The sequence below is a fragment of the Parus major genome, chromosome 2, assembly GCF_001522545.3.
Source record: "Parus major isolate Abel chromosome 2, Parus_major1.1, whole genome shotgun sequence".
Taxonomy (NCBI): domain Eukaryota; kingdom Metazoa; phylum Chordata; class Aves; order Passeriformes; family Paridae; genus Parus; species Parus major.
Window position 1 is genome coordinate 6517792 of NC_031769.1, and position 25154 is coordinate 6542945.

Genomic DNA, 25154 nt, shown 5'->3' on the forward strand with positions numbered 1-25154 from the left:
GGTGATTCACATTTTGCACCCTGAACAGTAGGTTTCCTATTTCATAAGTTTGAAGTTGTCTCAGAAGGAGACCTTCTTTCCTGACGTGGTGGTGGTGGAGCTACAGCAGCAAACCCCAGTCTGTCTCCTCTCATTTAGGGTCCTTGCCATCCTTTGGAGCAGGTGGAGGGGTGCTCCTTACTTTTTTTGGACACATCTTCTGCATTTTAGGCATCTAGCATGCCTTTGGACAGTTGCTGCATTTTCTGTCCTGTTTCCTTTTAGCATGGATGCATGGAAGGGGAGTGCAGGTGTGCATAGGGTTTTACTGCTAGGATTGAGCTGGGAGAAGTAGCTGCTTATTTCTCTGGAGCTCAGGCTGGAGTGGAGACAAGATGGGGAAAGTGAGTGTTCAGAGATGCTAAGGATAAAATGGTAAGGAAAGGAAGTGGTTGTTAATCAAGGAATGTGGTCCTCCTGAGTTAAGAAAATTAAGAAATTAAAATTTTAACCAGAATAAGATCAGCTTAAGGTAAGAGAAATATAAAGAATTTAAAAAGCAACGTAGGTGATCAATGATTACTAGGAATGGTTAAAAGCAAGTCCATACAGCTCCTGCTTGTAGTCAGCAATTGCCAAGACGAAATGAATAGCCTAAGGATATATGCATCATTCCACTTATCTTAATACTTTGTAAAGAATAGAACTATGTATCATTTACTTGTCTTGTGTTTATAGAAGGATGTGGAGGCTCTGGAGCCAAGGACAGTGATAGTGTGGAAGGAGGCCTCTAATGTATGAAGTTAAAGCATAAAAAGAAGGTTTTACCCATGTAAGAGTAGACAGAAAAAAATATTTCCCCATCATTCTTTGTACCACCAGGTCCCTGTATTCCAGTTATATCTACCCAGGTGGCCTGTGGGCTGTCCCTCCCCTTTTTACCTTCTATGTCCTTTCTCTAGAAAGTTCTCCCTTCCCTGTTTCCCCATTGGCCCCAGTGTGCTGCCATCCTCCACCCCTCTTATCCCACTGGCTCTCCCTCCCCTGACCCCGCCCACACACCGCTTTACCCTGTTCCTATTGGACCCTGACCCTTGGATCCACCCCCTCAAACCCATATAAATCCCTGGACCCTCTAACTGTCACTTTTTTTGTTCCTGGATCCCTTCAGTGTGTGGCTGCAATAAAACCTACAGGAACTCCATACAAGGACCCTTCCTGGCTCTCTGTTGCTGTTCTGCTATCCGTGGTGTGTGAGTGAGTGTGTGTGTGTGTGAGAGAGAGAGAGTTTGAGTGTGCGTGAGTGTGATTGCAGCCTGCTCAGACACGTTCTTCCCTGGAGGCACTTTTGGGAAGGCAGCTTCGCCTCACCATCACCATCTGATGCTGCAGAAGGAGACATGAAAGATGAACTGTTGTGGAAAGAAAGGGACCTTGTCTGCACCTCCAGGCAAGGAATCTGAGCTAAGTCCAAGAGAAGCAGGAGAGCTGCCAACGAGACACAGTTAAAAAGTCAAAGCCTGAGGAAGAGGGAGATTTCCTTGAAAGGACCCCAGACCCATTTTAAATGAGGACCTGAGCACACACAGAGGGGTGTGGAGCTCATTACCAGACCAGGTGAAAGTGGGCAGAGTCAGGCAGTGAATATTAGGCTTGTTGCGTAATCCTGTGTATCTGTAACACTGGGAAATAAGCAGGGAATGAGGGGCAATGGTGGGGTGCACACGTTTTTGAGAGGTGACTCCATGGGCCACCTGGCCATAGTAAACATACCCTCCCTAACTTTAAATAGTTAGAGAGTCCTTTGTCTGTGATTTTACTGCTTCACTCCACGTAGAGCTTCTCATGAAGAGCATTGGACGGGGAAAGGGACTGTAGGAAACATGAGAGAAATAGCTTTATTTTTGAAAATGGTTTTATTTTTGAATAGAAGACTTAAGGAGAATATGAAAGTTACTGATGAGTGAGAAGAAAACACTTTAGTCCATTTTTTGTTATTTGTATTAATTATCTGTGTCTGACTATGTCATGAGACCAGGCAGGGATTCTGCCTTGCTTTTGTGCTTGGAGAGCTGCAAGGACCTGAGAGCCAAGACCTCATTACTCAAGATTCTCTGTGGCTGAAGGACAACTTCATCCAAGCAGGCAAGAGCTTGGACATTTCTGAGTGTCTTATGTTCTGTGTCCAGCTGAGAGGAGTTTGGATGGCATCACCATGTACAGGTGAGTTCCAGGTGCCTGCTCTGGTCTCCCTCCCTGGTTTCTCTTTACAGGTGGATGAGAACCAAGGGGTTACTGAGTCAGTGTAGAGCTTGTTCATGCTTTTTCAGTGCTGTTACCAGTAGTGATTGTACAGTTTAAAGGCTAGCATGCAATGGAAGAAGCTCTTCCTGGGAGCTTTGTTTCAGGACCAGAGGTAATTTCTCTGAGGCTGATAATGTTAAAAATTAATAATTCCCCATTTGAATTAATTAATGTATTTTGATTGTCTTAGTATTAGGAATGTAATGAAGAAAAAGTGCATGTGGGGGAGGTGAACCCAATTAAAATGTAATTGCTTCATTCAATTCGCAAACTTGCATTAGTGAATCTGTGAAAAGGAGTTTTTATAATTAACAAGAAAAATAGGTTTGATGATGCCTGCCACCACATTTGGAGTCCGTCTATACTACAACAAAAAGAAATTCAAGATGTTTGTGTCTGGAAACAGCATCTGGTATGTATCCCTCCTTTCTGACTTGCTAAGAGTTTATTAATCATTTACATGAGAGCAGAAAAAGCCATTCAAAAGAAGAAAAAATATATATAATGATCCTTTACTGCCACTTCTAATACTGGAAATATCTAATGTATCATAGTGGGGACCTCCTCCAGCATGGTAAGGCTTATAAACTTGATGAAATGACTACCTTCTAACTAAATTCCATCTGTTCCAAATACTCCGGGAAGCACTGTGTTGCACTAGATTTTGGCAAACTGTTATATGAGGTTCAGCCCCATATTAGCATTTTAATTGCTGGCTGATTGCTTTTATGTTGCAAAACTCAGTTCGCAACAGTGTGTAGGTTGCAATTAGTTTTTACTGTGTGATTCATTAGTTCCTATAAAGCATGTCGTGCTGCAACATTTGGAAGGTAATTTGCTAGAAACATTAGCTCTGGCATTCAAGGGTGGGGAGTGGCACTGGAAATGCAGCAGTCCTGCCTTCTACAGGCTGAGCCCACGTTTGCTGGCAGGACCTCTTCTCTCTAGTGAGATTGAGTTAACAGCTGCAGATGAAATTGTCTCACGGTGACAGGTTTTCCATGTAAACAGCATCTTGGTCCTGCAGCCTGCTCCGGATGGCTTTACATCTGCCTGGGATCCGAGCGGGGCTGGTAGAATGGAAACGGGTGTGGGAGTTCCCTTCCTGGGAGTTTGGCTGCAGAGCTCAGCCTGGTTTGTGGTATTCCTCTGGGGGATGTCTTCTTCATGCCTCAAGAATCTCACTTCTTTTGGAGATGCTGTCACGTTTGCATTGCTTGTCATGGGGAGGATGTGCGTGTTCAAGTTACATGAATCAGTTGTGCCTTGGGAAAAGGGAAGAAATTAAGTACCATCTTTAAAACTCTGCTGCCTCTGTTATCCTATATTCCCTAGACAAAAAACCAGGTATTTCAACTGGGTTTAAAACCAGCCAAAACTTCGAAGCCCCATTCTGTTAAGAACAGTGGTTCATTTTGCCTTCTTCTATCTCTTTTAGAAACTGTTGTCTCTAGCAGAAAAAATAAAAAAAATAGTGCATGAGGACACAATCAGTGAATTTTCTACTGGTACACACATGGTGTGACAGCTGTTTGAGTATCCACATCAGTCATGTTATTTTATCTTCCCTGACTGGATGAAACTGGGTAGCTGAAATAACCTGAAAAGGTTATTCTGCATGTGGCTGCTGGCAGTCTAAATTCTAAATCCTGGCTGTGAATGGCCTGTCTGGGATGTATCACACCACACATGACACTTCAGCACTCACTGCTAGCACCTCTCTGAAGGTGTAAAGCTCAAAATGTATCCTATGGTTTTAAGGAGGAATTTGAATTTTTCCTGACTGATTGATAAAAAAGGATGCAGAAAACAATAGCTGAAACATCTCCCCTCTGAGCAACTTCCCATAGGAAGTTCTGGGTTTCCTTTCCTCTGTTTTCACAAACTCTGAAGATTTGAAGTCAAACTTTTGGGCATCTTGGCTGTCAGAAGTTCTGCATTGGGAGCACATGCCAAATGAAGAAAAACACTAATTCCTACAGAAATACACTTAAGCCAAATTAAACTGGCACATTTGTAATTATACAACAAATTAGGTAAAATATAAACTTTCAATGCTTCAGCTCAGACTGTAAAAACTCACTCAATTTTCTAGCATATGCTTTACACCTGTAGGAGTCAAAACCACCTGCAGCAGTTTAGTTTTCCCCGTTGGTTTGGTCTAAGTGGCAGCTGCCTCCCAGCCTTGATTTTCATCTCTCAGTTTAAGTGTCTTGTTGCTCACACCAAATTGTAGTGCAAAGTGGGGTCTGTGCTGGGAGATTTGAGATGGATGCTCTAGATGTCTGTTGATAATTCTGATTATGGAAAAAGAGTTTATTTGTTCCTTTCAGCTCAAGCTGTACAGTGTGTTCTCTGTTGTGCTAGGACACACTGACTGCTGAGAGCATGAGTGCAGAGGTCAGCTGCCAGGTAAAGGTGTGTGGCTCCTAAGATTTTATGTTAGGTGTGAGTCAAAAGTGCAGGATTTGTGCCTCTTTTTGTGTTTCTGTTGCCTGGAAAGTGAAAGCCATGGGAGGTGTACTGACAGCCACAGAGGTAACGTCAAAGTGGGGTAGATGGAAATCTTTCTCCTGCTGCCTTTTCCTATTAATATAGCTTGTAGTGTGTGGAGCCCAACCAGCCAAAAATCTTCCCTGAAGGCTTAGCTGGTAGTCAATGTTGGCTGTTGTTCCAGCACTGCCTGTGAATAATTTGTTTGGATCTCTGTGGCGTGGGAGTAGGTGGAATTTCCCAAGTAGGAGTTTCCCTTGCTCAGGTTTGAGGACTAAGTCCCACCAGAGCAGCTGCTGTGACTGCAGTGAAATACGAGTGAGTTTCCTGTGTGTATTTGAATCCTTGCTCCAAATATAACAGTTCATAAAGAAATAGGGAAATCAGGAGCACCATTTGCTCTGCTCATCCACTGCTGGCCCACAGAGGTGGGCAGTGCAGGGCAGGCAGTGGATGTGGGGAGGGGAAAGTGGTGGGCTGAGATTTGAATGGTGCAAATGCATATTTGATGTCTGACATGCAGGAAAGTGGGCACTGAGTCTGTTGAGCTCTACTGAGCCTGTCTAGTTGCCTTGGATTTAGTCCTGTAGTGTTACCCAGACTCTCCTGGGAATGGTGATTATTCAGTACCCAGCAGAGCTGATCTCCAGGAGTGTGGCTAAGACTTAGGAATCATGAAAACGTAACCATGAAAATATAAATCCTCTGTTGCAGTGGAAATATTTTTCTTCAGCCCAACTTATACTGGTTAAAATGATAAGCTGAGCTGGAAAAAAAAAGCCCAAAAGTCTGTGTTACACTTGAGTAGAACTGTCTGTGTGCTGTATAACTGTAAGTAACTGAGAATTACATGGGGCATTGTAGTGATCAAAATTTACTGCAGAGGCAAATCCTTACACCAGAGACAGTAACATATCTGTGCAACAGCATGGTTGGAAGGAGTTTTTTCCCATGGTAATTTTTTTTTTTCTGTATGAACTTTAAAGGAAGACTGTGACTTTTATAAATTTATATTTAAGAAATGAGCAAGTAAATTAAGACTTTTTTCTAAATGCAAAAAATGCAAAATTATTGATTTGTCTTTTTTTTTTCTTTCCACCTTCTCCAAACATTTCTTTGGTGAGGAAGGGCAGGTGGGGATGGTTGTCAAAATTTTTTTTCATCCCAGCACTTTTAGTGTGTAGAGCTGCCCTCAGAGATTCCCTTTGCCCCTGCAAAAAAAATGAGGGACGCTTTTGGAAATGAGGCATTTGCTTTTTACCCACCAATGGGTAAAAAGGGGAATAAAAGCTGATGACAATATAGGACTTGGTACATACTTAAAAAAATATATGGCAGCCTAGTACTGTGCACATTTCCAGCTTTCTTCTCTTATTCATTTTTCTTTCACAAGCACAAGCTGTAGGTGGGGGAAGTTTGAATGAAGTTGGCAGAGGCATTTTGTGTGAGACTGTGCTGCTTTTAACGAACCCCACGTACCACTTTAGCCAGCACTGCTGCTTCTGTGAGACTTTTGATGGTGACATTGTGGTTTGATGAAAAGGCTCTGAAATCCTGTGGAGAGACTGATTTTCTATTGCACTGTGTTTTATAGATTGTCTTTTGCAAATGTGTTTTACTCTAGTGGACAAATGAAAAACTTGACATCTTTGTGACTCAATATTTAAATCACATGGAATAGTGAGGGGTGAGGGCAAGTGTTCCTAGCCCAGCTTTTCAAAAGGAAAATAGGTGCAAAATGTGTATGGGAGAAGAAGATTTGATCCTGGTTTGGATGGCTGTGGTCTGGAGGAGAGGAGATTAAGGCAAGCTTGGAGTCGGGCTGGCATGGGTGTGAGAGAATGCTCGATGTCTGCTTTCCTCTGTAAGGCCATGCCAGTGCAAGGAGATTGCACTATTTCACTTTGCAGCATAATGGAAAAATTCAGTGTAACATCAGCCTGATGTTCACAGGGGCCAGCAGGAATCTCTGCTCTCCCAGAGGAAATGGGAGTGAAGGAAATCATACCTATAAGGAGAATTTCTTTGCAGGACTGACTGATGAGAGATGGCATGAAGCAAACGTTGAAAGAAATCCCCCACGTGCATCTGGCTTTGGAGTGAGACCAGCCCTTTTCTTTGAGATGCCACACAAGTGGCTAGTGATGGAAAAAGCTGATTGTAAGACAGAAATAAAAATATGGCAGTCACTTTCAACCCATCAAACTAGCTGACATCAATGCTTCAGCAGATCAGTCAGTGGTTGATTTATTTCTCCATGTATTTCTCTGGCACACCCAGCCCCTGTTTCTGAGAAAAGGAAAACATTTGTGTGTTTGTATGTTGTAAGAGTTGATTTGTCAGTGGAGCTGCTCAGGATGTTGGTTAAGTGAAAAATAATTCTGTGTGTTTTAGTAAATGCAATTCATCAGAAGCTGTGCAGATTAACTGGGTAGAGCTACGCTGAACACAATGGCATCTGCAGATAAAAAAAAGATAAATTATGATATTACTCTTGCTCTATGATTCATTGGGAAGAATGCAGAAGGCAAGCATTTTCTTCAAAGAAATTATTCTTTGAAGACTGAACAGTGACTATAAAACAACAAAACACCTCCTTTGCCATGGTTTTAAATATTGTTGTACATAAAATCTAATTTATATGGTATTAAAGGCTTTTCTTTGGCCTACAAATCATCTTTGAAAAATGCATCTTGTAAATGGTTCATCAGACGCATCTCAAATACTTTTATGATTATTAGTAAATGGAATTAGAGCACCTTGTAGTAGTTTTATTACATTTTGCACAGCTGTAATGGATTACAGAGAGGCTCTCACTGCTGTAGCTCAGGCTGCATAGCGACTTCTAAGTCAATGTGCATTTTTCATAGTTTCTTTGTTTTTTTGGGTAGATGCACCACTTTGCTCTGAAATGATCCATGCCTGATGCCAGCTGAAAGTGGGAGCAGTCGAATGGAGCTGCCTCTGTTTGTTAAGAAAGCCCATGATGTGTGTAAACGACTGGCCTTGACCACCTGTTTTTATTGCTTTGTCTGGCAGGTGGAAGGAGATCTCCTGCACCCAAAGGAGATGTGAGAGAGGGAGGGGCTCACCACAGGTCATGTTGGTGTTAATTGTGGGGTGTTCAGGGTGTCACCAGGCTCCCATGACACACACTGCTGCAGAGAGAGTCAGTGATAACACTGTGATAACACATGCTGGCCCTCACATTTGTGGGGCTGGATGTAGTCCCCTGTCTGCAGCTGAGCTGGTCAGTGTGGGCTGGGCTGGAGAGAAATGAGTGTGTTTAGGGCATGAGTTATTTCAGCTCAGGTGTGTAGCTTGTGTCTAGTTAGTGTGCAACATCGATATACTCACTAGTACAGAGAGGTAGCTTGTGTGGACACTTGAATTTGGTCAGATGAAAGTAGTTTAATCTAAACTACTTGTGTGGGTTTTTCTGACAAAAACAACGGATAACAGAGCATGATTCATCCTGCCCTTATTGGAAATCTCCACATGGGATGGATTGATAGAATCAGTAAGGCTGGAAAAGACCCCTGCTAAGCCAGCACCACCATATTCACCACAAAACCATCTCCAGGTGTCACATTCATGTGTTTTATGAACACTTCCAATCATGATGATTCCAACACATCTCTGGGAAGCCTGGTCCAATGCTTGGCAACCCTTACAGTGAAGATATTTTTTCCTAATATCCAACCCCAAACCTCCTCTGGTGCAACCTGAGGCCATTTCCTCTCATCCTTGGCATCTCCATGTGCTTTCCACTCACTGCAGACAAGTCCTGGGTGAGTTGTTCAGGCAGCACAGCTTACCTGGAGCCAGCTCAGGTCAGACAGGATCAATCTGAGCTCTACAGGCCTGTAAGAAGATTTCTGCTGCCTAAAGTCTGCAAGTTTTGTCCAACTGCATACCATGTAGTAAAGAATTATAATTCCTCCAGAACTCGGGCATTTTTGTCCTTAACTTACCCCAGTTAGAGCTCCATGCTGAGGTCCATCTAGAAACTGGTCTTGGGTTCTAATTTATAGAGATGCTTTGAAAACATAAACCATTATCCAGATAATACAGTGCCTTATCCCAGCAGGGCCTGGCCCAGTAGCACTGGTGAAGTTCTTACTGCTCCCATGTTTTTAAATTGTTCACAAAAGGACCCATGTGCTTGCTAGATGAGTGTTGAAGTAAAGCACCAGCACATAAGTGCTTTGCTGAACAGGGATTGATTAAAATACATACTTTGGGGCCTTACTTAATTATGTGTTGGGGACTGCATAATTGGCACCGTAGTGAAGCCATTTAATAGCTTTCTTCTGATAAATCTGTACATGCACAGCAGTCCTGAACTGTAATTTAGCATGATAATGCCAGCTTCATCAAGGCCTGTGGAAAAAAGCAGAAAGACGTCTGGCGCTCTGCGTCCTTGTGAGAGGACTGAATTAGTGATTGCAGTCTCTGATCTGATAAAAAGCACCTTCAGTGTATTTTTCCACTGAAATAGCTTCTTGAGCAGAATGAATGAGGCCCTGCACAGCTGGCAGAGACTGAGCTTCCTAAGGTAGTAATGTAGATTTTCAGTGACTAGTCAGAGTCAAGCTGACAAACAGTGGCACAAGATAAATTCACTACAGGACTTGTAGAGATTATAATGCCCTCAGTAAATTTTAAATAGACCTCTGTCCTGTATTTTCAGGGTTAATACAAAGCTACAACACTACCAGAAGCTTCACAAAATGTGCATATTTAGTAAGTATCTTTGAGAACAAGTGGTGACTCTGCTTCTTCTCTTTGTTGCAATACAGAGAGACACAAACTCTTGTGCTATCAGAGTTCACACTGCACACAAGCAGAAAGAGGCAGGAGAGGGACCCTTGAGGAAGGTGAAGGCTGGGATCTAAAGGCTGCACAGGTCACTCTCCAAATCGAGTCCTGGCTGTGGCTGCTGGCTTGTCACTCCCAGCCATGGACAGAGCTTACAGCTTCTCTTCCCTGCTGCTGCCTTTCTTCTCTGGCATCCTGCAGGGCAGCTCCCCTCTGTCTGTGCTGGTGTCAGATGTGTTGTGTTGGGAAGAAATGGGTTTTTCTTCGCAACTGAGAAGGCATTGAAATTTATGTTTCAGTTTTCTCAAAAATAATCAAGTTTTCCAGTGTGGTTCTGGAGTTCAGCCTGTGCAATATTGATATCCCTTTTTTTAGATGGGATGTGTGCAGACATATATGTACCTCAAAGAGTCTCCCAAGAAGGAGACAAAGCAAAGGAGACAAAGAAGGTGAAGCAAAAAGTCATGAGATGTTTAAATTTGTTAAGAAAATTGGCAGTTTGACAAGCAAAGCTTTTGAACATGCATCATAAAAGCATGAAAGACTTGCTCTGAAGGATAAGTTTCTACCAGCCAGTGCTTCACAGCTCATGGGAAGGAGGGGACCTGCTTGTCCTGAGGCCCAGCTGTGGATATTTGTCATGGGGTTCATCCCACCAGCCCACATCCAAGGCCTTGTTAAGAATGGTTTTGCCACTGGGGAGAGCTGATAACTTCAGATATTTCTTTACTGTTCATTTATCTGAAATGTTAAAAATAGGCAAGTTCTTCCCCCTGAAGATTATGCAGTGGAGGGTTTTACTTCAGGTATTTTATTATTCTGCAGCAGTCTTCCCAGAAAATGGCCTCTTTCCTCACTCAGCTTGTAGTGAAAATATTTGACTTGTTTTCAATAAATCTGAAGGCCATCAAGTAGTGAGGTATTTGGTTTATTTTTCTGGTGGATTCTCCAGTGCTGTTCTTTGTATTGTGTTTGTACATTGGAAGGACCAATGCATTAGAAGAGGTTAAATAGCTTTTGTTTATGAAGATGTTGCTGACATAAATATTTTGATATCATTAAGTGGCTGCTCCTCTTCTTTAGAGTGCTAAATATCATGCAAAACTGAAATAAATGTTACATTGGGGAACTCTAGAGAGCAGTAAGAAAAATAGTCTTTAAAACAGGATAACTGTAATTTATGTTTTACCTGATTCTGTTTCCTATGAAATTATCTGGATTTATAGTCTAAAAAGAATGATCTTGTCCAAAGGGGAGGCATATTTTACTAAATTTTGTCTTACCTTAAATCAGGCTTTACTGTTCCTTGGGCAAGGTGGAACAGATGTTAGAACAGCCTAAAATAAAAAATCTCTGCCAGTCCCCTGAAGTGAAGCAAATGGCAAGCAATTGTTTAATGGAATGTAAGAAATGGGAAATAATTGTCAAAAGTGGCTTCTTTAGGGGTAAATCCCCATAACAACAACAAGAAAATCTCAAGAAGAATTTCAGGAGGTTTGGGAAGGGTGAAAGCTACCATCCAAAAGCTATAGTTGTTTTAAGAGTCCTTCTGTGGCTCCTTCATAGCCTAGGGAAGCTCAGCAGTACAGACTCAATCACCATGGCAGAGTAGCTACAACAAGAAAGACAGATTGTGTTTGTAAGGTCCTTCCATGGGGAAGAAAGGGATTCTGGGCTAATGGCTCAGCTCCAGCAAGTTCCATCTGTGGACAGATGGAAAGTTTTTGGGCTCTTGAGATAGTTCTTGGGTTCTTGAGACAACAGGAGTTCCATGAAGGTGCGTAGGCAGGGCACAGGAATGTCTTCATCTCCTCATCCAACAAAATTTCCTGGGTCCCAGCCTTCTCCATTATTGCATCTCATCAAGAGCACACAAGATGAATGGCAAGCATCTAAATTTAATGAAGAGTGTACTGCAAACAAAGTAGGAGGCATATTAATTTTGTTGAGAGCTAAGGAGCTAATAGAAAACACAAAACTTCTGGGAACAGACAGAGATGAGGATTAAAGAGTTGTGAATTATTCACTTACTGCCATGGGATGAGAGAGGCATGGTGAAATTGATCCTCTCCACTGCTCCTTCCCTGCTATGTGTGACTTACACCTACCTCAGATTATAGAATCTGCCATAAAAATGAAATTGCACTGCTAATACCATTCCAAGGACAAAGAAAAAAACATTCAAGGATGCTCCCACCTCTGCAGATGCTGGTGCTGCACATATTGACTCAGCAGTTCAGATTTTCACCTGCTGCATCTGGTGACAATCCCATTGCTCCTTTGGTCCCTGCATCTCCCCTGCAGAGTGTCCCTTCTGATACATTCCTGTGAGAACAAGAAGTCTGTGTAAATGAGTACAGCTCCATCAGTCTGATGCATTCAGCTGTGACCAGCCCATGTGAGATATTCACAGCTCCCACACAACCCTCTGGCTGTGTGTCCCCAGTTGTCTCCCATTGAAATTATCCCCCTTCAAGTAGCTGAATGATGCTTCCCTCTTGCCAGCCAGCTGGGATGTTTTTGCCCAGCTTGGCCATCAGAAGGGATCAGGTGCTGTTGAACAGATTCATCCCCTGCCTTAGCTGCAAGCATTTAAGGTACAAGAGAGCAACCACCCAGACCTGTCTCTGTTCTGCATCCCAACTACCTGCTGTCTGTGTCAGAAGGTGAGTTGAATCCATCAATGACATATGACCCTGCTTTTATTGCCAGCTGAATTTTCTACTGTCAGTACATCCTGCTATAGCCTGAACTGCTGCTCCCAGCCTGGCACTGAAATGCCCAGACAGGTGGTGCAATCCAGTGCTCACTTACAGAACATGAGTTTGAGCTTGCATGACTTTGATTTTCCCTTGCCTCCTGTGCAACACCTTCTCCTTCATGCTGCTGTTACCAAAACAGCAGAGTCAGGGATTGCTCTTGCAGCAGGTTTCAGGCTGAAAACAGCCCATTGACAAATGGTGCTAAGTCTCACAGAGTTCCTCTGTGCTCTGCTTTGCTCAGCTGCACTATCAGCTGTTTCTGGTTTTGTTATTATCAGGCTGCTACAGAGACCTTAGCATAAGGGACAATGTAAATTAAAGACAAAGAGGTGTACCCAATAATTCATTGCCTTTCTCACTTCTCATTTGGCATTGAGAGAATATCACTTCCTGATTCAACATTTGGTGCCTGGCCAAACACTAAATTTAGGTATTTGTTGTCCCCTGTTTACCATTCACATGAGGAGAGAAATATTGCTCATTGAGTCACTGTTACTACCTTAGAAATAGCTCTGCTGTCCTAAAAGCTTACCCCTTAATTGAAATGGGTAAAAGGTGGGTCAAGTAAAGAAAGCAAAGCAGCTACCAGAGGGGATGCCATACCCTTTCCTTGTATGTAACTCGATTAATTCTTATTGTTTAATGCCTGGAGGAAACAGTTGCAGATCACTTCAAGGTAGGTATCACAGGGCATGACTTAATTTTTAATACTGGAGGCTATGACACTGCATTTATCACTTTCTTAGCTATTGCAATTTGTTTTTCCTGCCAGGCACAGATCCCAGGGAAGTTTATCTCATGAGAATATTGATAATGGGGAAGCACCTTAATCAGAATAGGAACTCCTTGTGGAAAGATGAACAGAAGAGCTTCTCCTTAGCACTGTTGCCTTCCCTCACTGACTCTGATAAGCCAAAAGCAAGGGTGGAACACAGCTTGTGCACAAGAGGTGGTCTGCAAGGTTCCAGGGAATGGGAGCCTGTAGCTGTGGGTGTACCATGGCCAGTGCCTGGGGGTTTGACAGGAGAGATGGGAATAGCTGTCTCTGGTGCTTTGTTCTGAATATCTTCATGTGCTGATAAAGATGTCCCCAGCTGTGCTTTATGAGTGACATTGCAGTATTTAATAATGAGTAAATCACGGGCTGGCCCAAGAATTGCACACAGTGGTGAGTGAGGTTCATAATGAGCAACCACTGCCTGTCTTGCTGAAGCACTTTGGCTCACTTCTGCCTTGTACTCCTGTGTCCTTATGTACCATTCCAACTCCTCTTCCACACAGCACAGCCACCCCCTGGAAAAGACTCCTGTACCCCATCATAAGGGCTGTGTTTTGGTTGTCTCCTTGGTTTTCCTTCAACATTTTTGCTTGCTTCTGTGCCTCACACTTGCTGCCAGCCAGACATACATTCCTCCAGCAAACAGCATGTCACTTCCCTCAGCACTTTTATTCACAAGATGTGCCTCCTGAATTACTGTTCAAAGCTTTGGGTTGTTTTTTTTTTTTCATTTTTTTTCTTTCCTTTCTACCCCTCTATTTTTATCTTGTTGTAAGGATTGTCTTTGCTCTGTGTTTTTGCAGAGCCACAGACAAGGAAGGTTGGTTTGACAGCAGCTCTGGGTGCTTCTGCATGTGGGTGAGCCACAGGGTCCCTCCTGGAGCCAGAGGAGGTGTCAAAGTCACGGGCTGGTGTAAATGCACAGCTGAGGCTGTGGCTGTGTCCCTGCCATTTCTTCTCCTTGCTGCTAATGTGCAATAACTCTGCTAGGAACATTATACAGCTTCCATATGGGGGCTCGCTTTTTCAGTGATTTGTACTAAGAGCTGTTCAGAAGCTGCAAAGTGAATTTTGTTTGCCAACCATGTGAGCCTCTTGCTTGTTTTTCTGGCAGGTGCAGGGAAGACACGGGCCACTTGTTTGCTTCCTAGTTTCTATGCAAGAGCATGGTGACATCTGCTCTGTTTGACATTGTCTGTGCCGTGTGCAGGATGCTGAAACGTGGATTTTTATGACTGCTGCCTCTCTGGGAGCTCTGAGAAAATTAGATATTTGTCTCATGAGGTTCATCTAGTGGGGAAAAACATTTAAATGACTGCATGAGGCTGCAGTGATGCTGTTCTTATCCTTTAAAATGAGAAAGCAGATTGTTTTGCTTTTGTGCTGGGATTTTGTCTCGTACCCAGGTTGATGCTTAGCACTGACAAAAAGAGGACGGGCTGATTGCCACAGAGCTCTGGGCAGCATTTATTCCAGTGTGTATGCACCGGTCTGAACACCCAATAAAAGCACTAGATGGAGATACTCAAATTTATTTGAGCACCAGGGAGCTTTGGCTCCCTGAGTCGAAAGAGCCATAGCTCTTTCTGCACACACCTGTGCTGCTGCACATTGGCCTGGAAATTAATTGCCTGAATTTGACAGAATTGGCTGTGTTTGTGTTAGGAAAGTCCCTTCAGAGGAGCTGATGCTGAGTACCCCCTTTAGCCTCATATTATGATAGATTTTATTTCAAACCAAACTTAACCTGTTGCTCTGGAGTGAGTTTTCCCACTTGATGAGTAATTTGAAAGTGTTCCAAGGAGCAGCCCTTGGTTCGTAACCCCACACCCCATTTGGGAGTGGGATTTGTACTGCTTTTGGTGAACACCTGGGGAAGAGCTTCTGTTGTAGTTTCCTCCAGAGGAGATTTATTTCATACATGCCAACACTGTGACCAAAATAAGGGGGATTCACTTGAGAACCTCCTTACTGCTTTGAACCAAACAGAATACCCTAATGCAGACCCAACCAGCATGAGTTAGACATGACTGGGAGTTTTTCCACATGTGCCCTGTCCATACTAACTGGAACAAATCCACCTGCTCTCACCTTCCCTGTTCTTTGGCTGAAAATGGGAAAAAGTAAATGAAGAAAGCTGTGGCACTTAGGAATTGTACTGGAGGGGAGTTGTAAACACTTTCTGTGGGGCTGGGCTGGGTGAGTTGTGTTCTTGAGCTGAATCACCTTGAAGATGTAGGAGATGGGCAGCCAAGTCTGGGATCTGGCCCAAGTACCAGGACAGAAAAAGCAGCACCAAAATCTGCACTAGAAACTGCTGAACCACATTAGAACCTGTATTTATGGTATTTCTCTCTTTCTTCCCACCCTCATCCCCCTTTTAATTCATAGTGGTTTAGGCTTTTCATTTAAAGTTTGAAATTATCCTAAGAGAACGCTTTGAATGAACACCATTTTCCTGTAGAAGGCCTTTATTAAACATTTTTGATTAGCCTTTTTGATTGTTGAATTTTAAAAGATTTCCTCTTGGCATGGTAATCAGGCTTTAAGAAGGAAATTTCTTATAAAAGGACTCAGTGGTTGGTTATAAAAAAAATGCAAACAGATGTGGTTAGCAATAAAATCGCACCATGATGTCTTTTAATTCCATATTAATATGTAATTGAGTAATAAAATAGTGGCCTAATGTTTTGCATGCTGTAGTTTTACATACCCATAATTTATTCTGTAATGTTACCTGGCTTTCTTAATCTCATCACAGTATAAAATTGGAATTCCATTATTGGAATTAAATTCAATTTCTGCTACACTTTATATCTGAGTCTGCCAGGCAGCAGTGAAAACCTTCAGGACAATTTACTAGAAGCTAAAATTGCTGTTTTTCTTTCAGCATAAGACACAAATTAGACAAAACTGCATCTTCCAGTAATGTGGATAATATACAGAAGCTGAGCTCTACTAAAAAAAGAAAGGGGGTTTTATTTATAATTAAGAGTAGGATAACCACTAAGCCTATAAAGCCATCATCCAGAGTTGATAGTGGGATTTTTATTCTACAGATATTCTGTGTTTTTTAAGAATCTGTAATCATTCAAAAGCCATATAAAGCCTTGGAAGCTCTCTAGGAGAATTGCTTACCAGCCTATTTTGAATGCATTTGAAACAGATTTAATTTACAGTGATCCTCCAGCAAAGCTTCTCTATAGATTCAGTTCCCTCTGGCTTGCTCTTATATCTAAATCTGTCTTACAGAACAATCTTCCTGGCTTTAATGATACCCAAAATAAATATATAATTATGCTTGTTCCTGTAAGTCATGACCATTTCCATAGGATGAAACAATACACGTGGGATTTGTTTGAATTTGATGTTAACACAGTCACTGTTGCACCTCCAAGTGCTCTGCAGACAGAATTCTTTCAACTCCAGCAAAAAAAATTAAATTAAACCCACAAAATAGAGACCATCAGATGATTCCAAGGCTCTTTTGTTATGTCTAAGCTGGGCTTTTTTAGAGATGCCTCAGTGTACATTTTACTCATTTTCAACAGCACATTAAGAAAAAACCACAGAGCAAATGTAATACGGATACTTAATTTTGTGGATCTAGCAAACCATAAATGTTGCATGTAGAAGCAGAGGTAGATTAGCTTTTTAGCAGGAGCTGGTGTTATCTGAAAAGTTTCACTGGAAAAAGAAGTTTTCTTTAGAAAAAGTTCCTTCAGCAAGGCTGTGTTGGCAGAGGCAAAGGCTTTGGGAAACACTGTGGGCTCTGTGTGTAGCACAGGGGATGGATCCGGGTCTGATGTGTCCTCCAAAATGTAACCTGTGACCTTTGGGGCCTCACTGGCTTTTTGTCAACAGAGCATGATGAACATGATCATGAGAAAAGGCCTTATTTTAGACATTCTCCCAGAAAAACAACATTTCCCTTGGTAAATCACATGTATTTTATGCCAAATAACATTTCTGCTGCTTTGAAATGTGCTGTCAGTTGCCACAAGCCTCAATTCATTGGTGAAAATGCTGCATGTTATCAGTTTTTATGTATTTCAGACATTTTGTTTTCGTAAACCTAGTCATAAAAATCCATATCTCTTCCACTGACAATTTTAATAGAAGTTCAGCCTTTGCAGAATCAGTATTCAGCAAGATGCTGCATCTGCCCAAATCCTTTCACAGAGAAAAATACTCCTCCTGTGGCTACATTAGAGATAGGAAAGGATGTAATAAATTCCACATGTTTTAAAAAAATTGGAGTAAGCTGATGTTGAAGGTTCTGGAGGATTGTGTGTACTCAATGTACTGAGCCAATAGGTACAATGTAGTTCTAAAAAAAAAACAAACATGTTCAAATACAGCCTTGTATTAAGGTTTGGCCTCTCAGTGTTCAGGACCTTAAAAAACAACTTTTTTTTCCTTCACAGAAAAAGAAATGGTTAAGGGTAAGTTTATCTTATTTGCTATGAAATTGGGTGTTCAGGAGCCACCTCATGCCACCTCATTAAATAATTTTAGTTTTTTTTTTTTTTTTTTTTGTCCTGAGATGTTTTTAAATAATAAATAACCTGATTAAAGAATTTATTATGTAATTTTTTTTTTTTGTTATATTTTGCTCTTCACTGAATCCTTTGTGTCACAAATTTTAGCACATCCCAGATGAGACTATTCTACTCCTAAGACAGCATCTTGAAATTTTCAGCATGCAATTTTAGCACATAATTACTATTTGGTCGAAAGTGCCTTTCCACTATCTTCATCTTTGCCACTGTGAGTGAAGAAAATGTTATCCTCACCTTGTCCCTATAGAAAGAGGTAATTTTTTGGAAAATATTTGAGCTCCTTTCGATATACATGTAATTATCTGTCTGGATGTGCCTGAACATTTTGCTGTGCTCAGTGCTGAAAAACAGATTTCCTGTAATTTTGAAATTCCCCTGGCACATGACAAGTGACTGAAAAGTGAAGTTACATAAACTTCCAGATCAAAGGATGCTTCTCTCAGGGTACTCTGCTGAGTGACACTGTATGAGAATGAAGCATCCAACTGGAAGCAAATATTTATTCTTGTTTTCCTTTGAACATTAGACATATTAAAAATAGCAGCTCCAAATGAGGTTGCATTCTTGAAGTCTCAGCCATTTATTTGATTGCAGTAACCTTTTTACACCTGCAACTATTCTAAATGAAGTTTCACTGCTGCCTGGCAGATGGATTGTTTTCTTTTGAAGCACAAAAACCAAGCAGTTTTGGGGGACATTTTTGTATATCCCTGATTTCAAGTATTAGTGGCAGCAAAGAAAGAATAAGCTTTTTTCAGCCATTTCATGTATTGGGGTTTTTTTGGTTGGAAATGGTTTAAATACATGTATAATGTATATGGAGGAAGAGCTGATAGATTTTGACACAAAACTGTGAAGATGCATCCTGTTACCTTTGTGTTCTCCAAGGTTCACAATCCACCTTAGCTTTGTTCTTGTGGTGTTCATATGAGTGACTGTGGGTAATGCTAAAGGACACTTCTATCCCTCCTGTGGCCCTGTCATTTTCTGTCTCCTCCAAAGACCTTGGCAACCAAGTGTTTCAACTGTTTTGCTGTCAAATGCTGTAGAAATTTTTAACATCTGCCCCATTTGCATGCTGCCTCTTGATGATCCACCCTGAGTAACTGAGAAACTCTGCCTGCCTAAACTGCAATAAGCCTTAAGGCAATTATTGCTTCCCTCAGTGATCCATGGAAAATCACCTCTCTGCTCATTTAGGAAAATGCAAAGCTTTTCCTTCTTTCAGGGCTTATGTCTTGCCTTGCTGATGGGATGGTAACACCTCTGGTGTTGGTCATAAGCCCTTTAAGGCTCTAATGCAACCATGTGTAAATACATAAATAATCCACTGATTTGACTTCATCTGCCTGTGCTTCCTCTGTGTCGGCTTAGAGCTTCCCAGGCACCCTGGGATTGGTGCTCACCACAGGCACTCAGTCCAAGGCTGAAATAATTTTTGTAAAGTAAAAGAGAGTGTGCATGTGGTAATATTTATGCACTAATCTTCTTTTCTGGCCAGACTGAAGATACTCTAAGAAATTGTCTCACAGTTGATTTTTTTTTCTTCCCCAACATGTCAGTAGTGACTAAAATTTCATCAGTTTGAAATTTCTAGTGAAGTTTATGATCCATTTTTCTTTAAAGAAAATGCATGAATGAATAATTTTGCCTAGAATCTAAAATGGTGAACTTGATACGGAGCACTAAAGTGTCTTAGGGGTATTTTTCAGTCATCCCTAGGTCCAACTTTCTATATGTGATAAAATTGTCAGATCAGTAACTCCTTCCTGATAGTCACCTATGCTGTATCCTTTGTTGTTTGTACATCTTATAATTTTAGTTTTATTTGAAAAGTATCAGTAATCTTGTTTTGCTGCCTCCAACGCATTTAATAATTTTAGGTCACATGCAGGTGTCATCTGAAGAGGTGGACACTGAAGGAGGAATCAACAGTTTTCCCTGCCTGGCAAGGCATAATTGCTACTTCAGGAATGTTAAATGCAAATTGAATGTCAGCAATGGATGCAATCTAATGGGAGATTCTCCTGAGCTTCCCAGATCCACAGGTGTTTCCATCTCCTGATGCCACCAAAGGTTTCTTAGGAAGGAAATGCCACAGGTGAGAAATTCTCAGAACTACTAAGTGGTTTATTGCTAAAAATACTTCTGAATGTAATAAAATACCTGGGTGTTAGGCTTCTAGTCAGGGAAGCTTCTTGGAAACTGAGATGAACTGCAAGTTGGTCACCAGCAGGTAAGCTGCAGTACTTCTCTCAGAAATAAAATGTGTACTTGTAATAAATAGATTAGATGAGGATGGACAAGTGGAAAATAACTTGGTGAAGTTGGTGGAAGGATTCCTACTGTTGCCCATATAAACACTGCAGAAATTTTCTGTCCCAGCGCTTACTAAAATTGTACATTAAATCAAGAAAAATAAAACCAGAATACGGTTAACATCAGCAGTATATACATTGCAAGAGAAAATGTTGCATTCATCAGAAATGAGCCTTTTGCTAACCTCTTCCTAACTCCAGATTTATAAGTCTTCTAACTCCAGAAGGATGAGTTGAAGCTTTTCAGCTGAGAAATGACATCTAAGAGATGATCTTGCTTTGAACCGTATCACAATTATATCTTCTTTTGCTAAATTGTCAAGAGAGACAAACAAAAATAGTTTATCAGCCATACCAGAAGTATGAATACATTATTTGATTGATACCACATGCAAGAGCAGGTGAAAAAAAAAATCTACTGAAAGAACATTCTGCTTTTATTTGCTCTGATCACTAGTACATTTTTTCTGAAAACAATGGTGTCATCATTCTCTTCATAAATTAGTGAATTAACTGTACTGTTCCATGGGATTTAGCTATTTAAACTCAGGATTTGTTTCAAGATGTTGTGTTTACAAGAAACATTAATCTTGTGTGTTTGCTACTCCAGCTCTGAGTAACTTGAGTAGAACAGAGAGGTGGGTGAGTGTGGGTGTTTATTTTACACAGAGCTGGATAACTCTCTTGGTTGACTTCTTTACCTAGCAGTTAATACTGGAAAGAGTAAACAGAGAAAAGTCAACATCACAGCACTGTATCTGCAGATCTGCATTTAGGGAAATATTTTTGCATTTCTGCTCTACAGATACCAGAAAAGATTGCAAAATCTGAGAGGAAGAAAAGGATCTGCATGCTCACATATATTATTAGATGGTTATAGGTCTGTCCCACTTATAGAACAAGGGTGGTTGAAACAAGAAGTGCTGTTAAGGCACTAGGAGAATGGGATGTTTCTGATCATTAGAGCTCCATGAAGACTCAGAAAGTCATAGAATTAATGTAGTGCTCAGTATTTACAAGGAAATGTCAATTAGAGATGCTGAGAAATGAAAGAGGGGATAAACACAAATATTTATTTTAAGAATGCAGGTGCAAGTTACAAATCTCTACAGCAAATCAAGCCCTGAAATGTTCTAGCTAGAAAAATAGGGGGGAAAGGTCAGAAAGATGTGGTGTGAACATCATCTATGGTATTTTGAGCCCTTCTAATTTGAGTAAAGGGGGAGTACTGGAAAAAAGGAGAACTGTGGCCTGAGGACTCATGCTCCAGTGGTTTTCTCCATGTGCTGTTAACATCTGGTCATGGATACAGGACAGTCAATCAGTGCTGGAGAAACAGTCTGGGGCTCTCTGCCTTGTGCTCATCCATGGTAATCACTGCTTCGTGTAGTAAAAGTAGGAAGAGACTTGGACAGGATTTATTGATAATGAATTCAGTTTATTTTTTAATTTTTTTTTTTCTTTTTAAACAGCTGCATGGAAAACTCTGTTTATCCTCCTTTGCTTTTCAGGGGACTTTGATAAATGGGACCTTAGCATAGGTTTTGCCAGAGAGAGAGAGAGCTGGTAAGCTGAAAACCTTTTGGTTTCAGGCAGTGTCAGTGACTGCCTTTAGCAATGCTCCTGTGCCAAAGGGGGTGGATGTGACACTGATCACCCTGCTCCTGCCTGGGGACACACAGTGGTGGCCATGGCACCTGCACTGGGGATGCCGGTGGAAATTGCTCGGGCAGGTCAAGGTAGCTGGCTGTAAAGCTGCCTTGGAGACTGTGAGATGCATCTCTCTCCATTTTGGACAAATCAGTGGATGCAGGTGCACAGACAAAGCACCTGGGGTGCAGTGATGCACAGGTCTTGCCAATCAAAAGGCTGATGCTGAAGAGGTAAAGAGCTCATTAGATTATTTCAATGAATGAGGTAACACTAGAGGGAGAAAGTGTTTGAAGTATTTATCGAGTGTCTTACAAGTGCTTATGTCTGATAGTCTTTTATCAGAAGAAAATAATGGGTTATACTACTTGCAATAAAGGAGTATATTATAAATTTTTAGTTCTTTGTATGTATTAAACATCTTTTGAGTAATAAGCACTACGTTTTAAGAGCAAAACTAAATCTATTGCAAGATTAAAGGTTATCACTGTTCAAATCACCATACTGCTTCTGAGTTATACTTCAGGGGAGTATAACTTACCTAAATCATATTTGTGCCCATAGAAAAATTCAAAGAGCATTCTCAGAGTTGGCCTGAACATGTAAAGTCATAGCAACAACTTAGTTTTCTGAATTGGATTCATTTATGACCACCAGAGTTTCCTTACTGTTGCATGACATTTCCTCACTGGATTCAGGAGTATTTACTGGGAGCAAATCACATTTCAGACACCTTAAGTGGGAAGCTGAACCCTTATTTTTTAGTTTATGCTTTAAATTTAATGAGGAATTATCCAATTCTACAGAATTGGACAATTTTGTAGAAAAAGAGCTTCCCCCTTTTTTCTTCCCATTACCTGCTGTTGGAGCATGGGGTATGTAAATTTACACACCATTTACACATTTACAGATTGTAAATCTCTTGGGAATGCCAAGAACTAATTTCTGGGTTTTGTTTCTTTGTTTGGTTTTGTTTTTTTTTTAAATGTATGTATGTGTGTTTTAAGGATTTCTGGAGTTCAGAGCAAACTTGGAGACTCTGGAGGTTTATTCCTGTCAGGGATGTTGTGCTATTGATTCCCACAGAGGGAAGGCTGAATTGTCCAGAACACAGCTCTGGGTCTGCCCCTTTGCTTTTTTCCCAGTGCTGGCTGAGGGATGATGTGGATGAGAGCAGAGTGGGTAGTTTGATAGCACCAACTGAGACATTGATTTCAGTTTGAGGTCAAAAATCCTCTTCTCTAGGTACCTAATGTGAAATCCTCATGTGATGGCAGGCACTTAGCTGGGGTTTATCAGACCATCCTCACTGAGGAAAATACAGTGCATTTCATAAAGTGTATTCCCTGGGTGACTCCTGCTGAGTTAAATGGGACTAAAGCAAATAATTAATGCTTCTCTTAGTAGCATTTTTTCACCCTGACCAATGTATTTGTTGTTATTAAAAGTTATTAAAAGTATTGTTTTTTTCAGCCTGACATCCTAGCAGATACAACAAGCTTTCATCTCCTTGCACTTTTGATAGTTTTTGCCCACTGTACTTCAGATGTGTGTGAGGAAGGCCTCTTTAATGTGGCAAGAGTAAATATCTGCAGAAATATTTTAATTATTTTAAGATGACTTGTTATAAAGGCTTTCTTCCAATCTCCTTAGCATTTTTGTTTAGTCCTTATTACTGAGAGAACATTGTTCTTTTATCTTGAGATGGAGAACAGAAAGTTTAGGACAGAAATAATATTTTTTTTACTTGTTTTTAGTTTATTTTTTAAGCTTAAATATTACTGTAGTGGATACTTCCTATGGTACTGATAATAACAATGAGAGATCAGCCATAGATTATAGAATATTGTGATGTAATGGATTATGTATTAAATGCAACTGTACTTTCTTTTATTATGAGTCAAGTTTAAATTACATGTGACATTCAGATCAATGAGAGGATTTTGAATTAAATGTCTCATTATCTCCTAATAGAACAATAAACACTAATGCAGGTGTTCCCAGGTAGTAACTTTCTTCAGAATATGGTCTGACTGTAGCAGGCTTTAGTTCATAATAACATTTAATGTATTTCTATATTAACACCAACAGAAACAAAGGTGGGGCAATCCAGAGCTGATCCTGAGGTCTGTGTTAATCCTGGTTTCAGCTTGATGTTAACTCAATCCTCATTTGCTGAATGTGATGGAAGGAATTGAGCTCTTATAAATCCAGCTAAACCCCCAAGGTGTGAAGGGTTTTGTCTGTGAGCGTTGCGTTATGACAACTTTAATCAGCTAAAAAGGAAGATATTGGAAAGGTTTTTTGTTACAGGCAAGCACAAGACCGTCCCCTGAGTGTGAGCAGCCTCTGTTAAACCTCTCTGTTAAACCACACTGATGTGGCCAGTGTCACATCTCTGCTCAAACTTTGCTCAGTTCATATGCTCAGACCTTTGCTTCTCTTTAAGCCTGCTTTAAGCTCCTGTCACAGTTTGATTAATGAGTGTAAAAAACCACAGATTTTTGAGACAGCAAGAAGGAGCGATAGCAAGAATGAGTTTCTATGAAAATGTGTAAAGCAGAGCTGAAGAAAGTTTGTATCTGACTCAGAAGCCTTAAATGTTTAAAGAAACATTGTGCACAAACTGTTAAGAATCAGTGGGGAAAGCCTTAATATGCATGGAACCAAAGTGATTTCTATTAATAAAATAATGGCTTGGCCTTGCTAAATTGATTCCAGATATACCAGGGTGAAGAACATCATCTTGCCTAATGAAGTTGTGTAAATGGCTGAAGAAAATTGTCACTGGGATTTTGTTTAAAAAAGTGGAAGAAGAGTTTGGCTGAAAAGCTAAGTACACACCAAGATATGTAATCATGAGAAGATTAGTTAATATTGTTTATCTTTTCTTACTTTAATTGGATTACTTGTAGCTGGAGAAAGAGGGGAAATTTAGTGTTTTTTGGGAAAACTGGAATGTAACAACTGTAACTTCTGATTCCACAGAAAGAATTACTTTCCATTGGAGCTGGCATTTTGACTGTCTGCTCCAGCTGTCAGTTTGTGCTGCAGCTCTGTGTGTTTGTCCTCAGTGCAAATCTGGTGTTCTGGTGGTCCTGTCTCCTCACTGAGTCACTGTGTGAGTGTGTCAACACAGGCTTTATTCCACTGTTGCTGAATCGATGGCCATCTTAATCCCCTTTGTGCTCAAATTGAGGTCAATGATTCTGAAGTGAAGAAATCAATAGGCAATTGATGTCCTGAAGGAGATGAAAAATGAAACCTGACTTGTGAAATAGTGTTACAAGATATACATAAATATGATGGTGAAATTGGCCTTAGGCAAAGCAGCTTCAAACAACTTGCTGCACCTTTACCAGAGAACTGCTTGCATGTTTGCTAGATCAGGCAGAATTTGCTGATGGTTTTGCACCATTTCTTAGGTCACAGCCTTCACCAGTTTTTCTGTCCTCATTTTCTCAGTTTGATATGTTCTAGTAGTTTG

The 25154-nt window shown here is 40.9% G+C and overlaps 1 long non-coding RNA gene across 1 annotated transcript; it reads left to right on the plus strand.

The window, feature by feature from the left end:
- Positions 1-1135: 1135 nt before the first annotated feature.
- On the plus strand, positions 1136-24529 carry LOC117245584. The gene is made up of 3 exons (XR_004500390.1): positions 1136-2202; positions 19583-19800; positions 24389-24529. It is a non-coding gene; the product is annotated as an uncharacterized LOC117245584 (long non-coding RNA).
- The last annotated feature ends 625 nt before the right edge of the window (positions 24530-25154 follow it).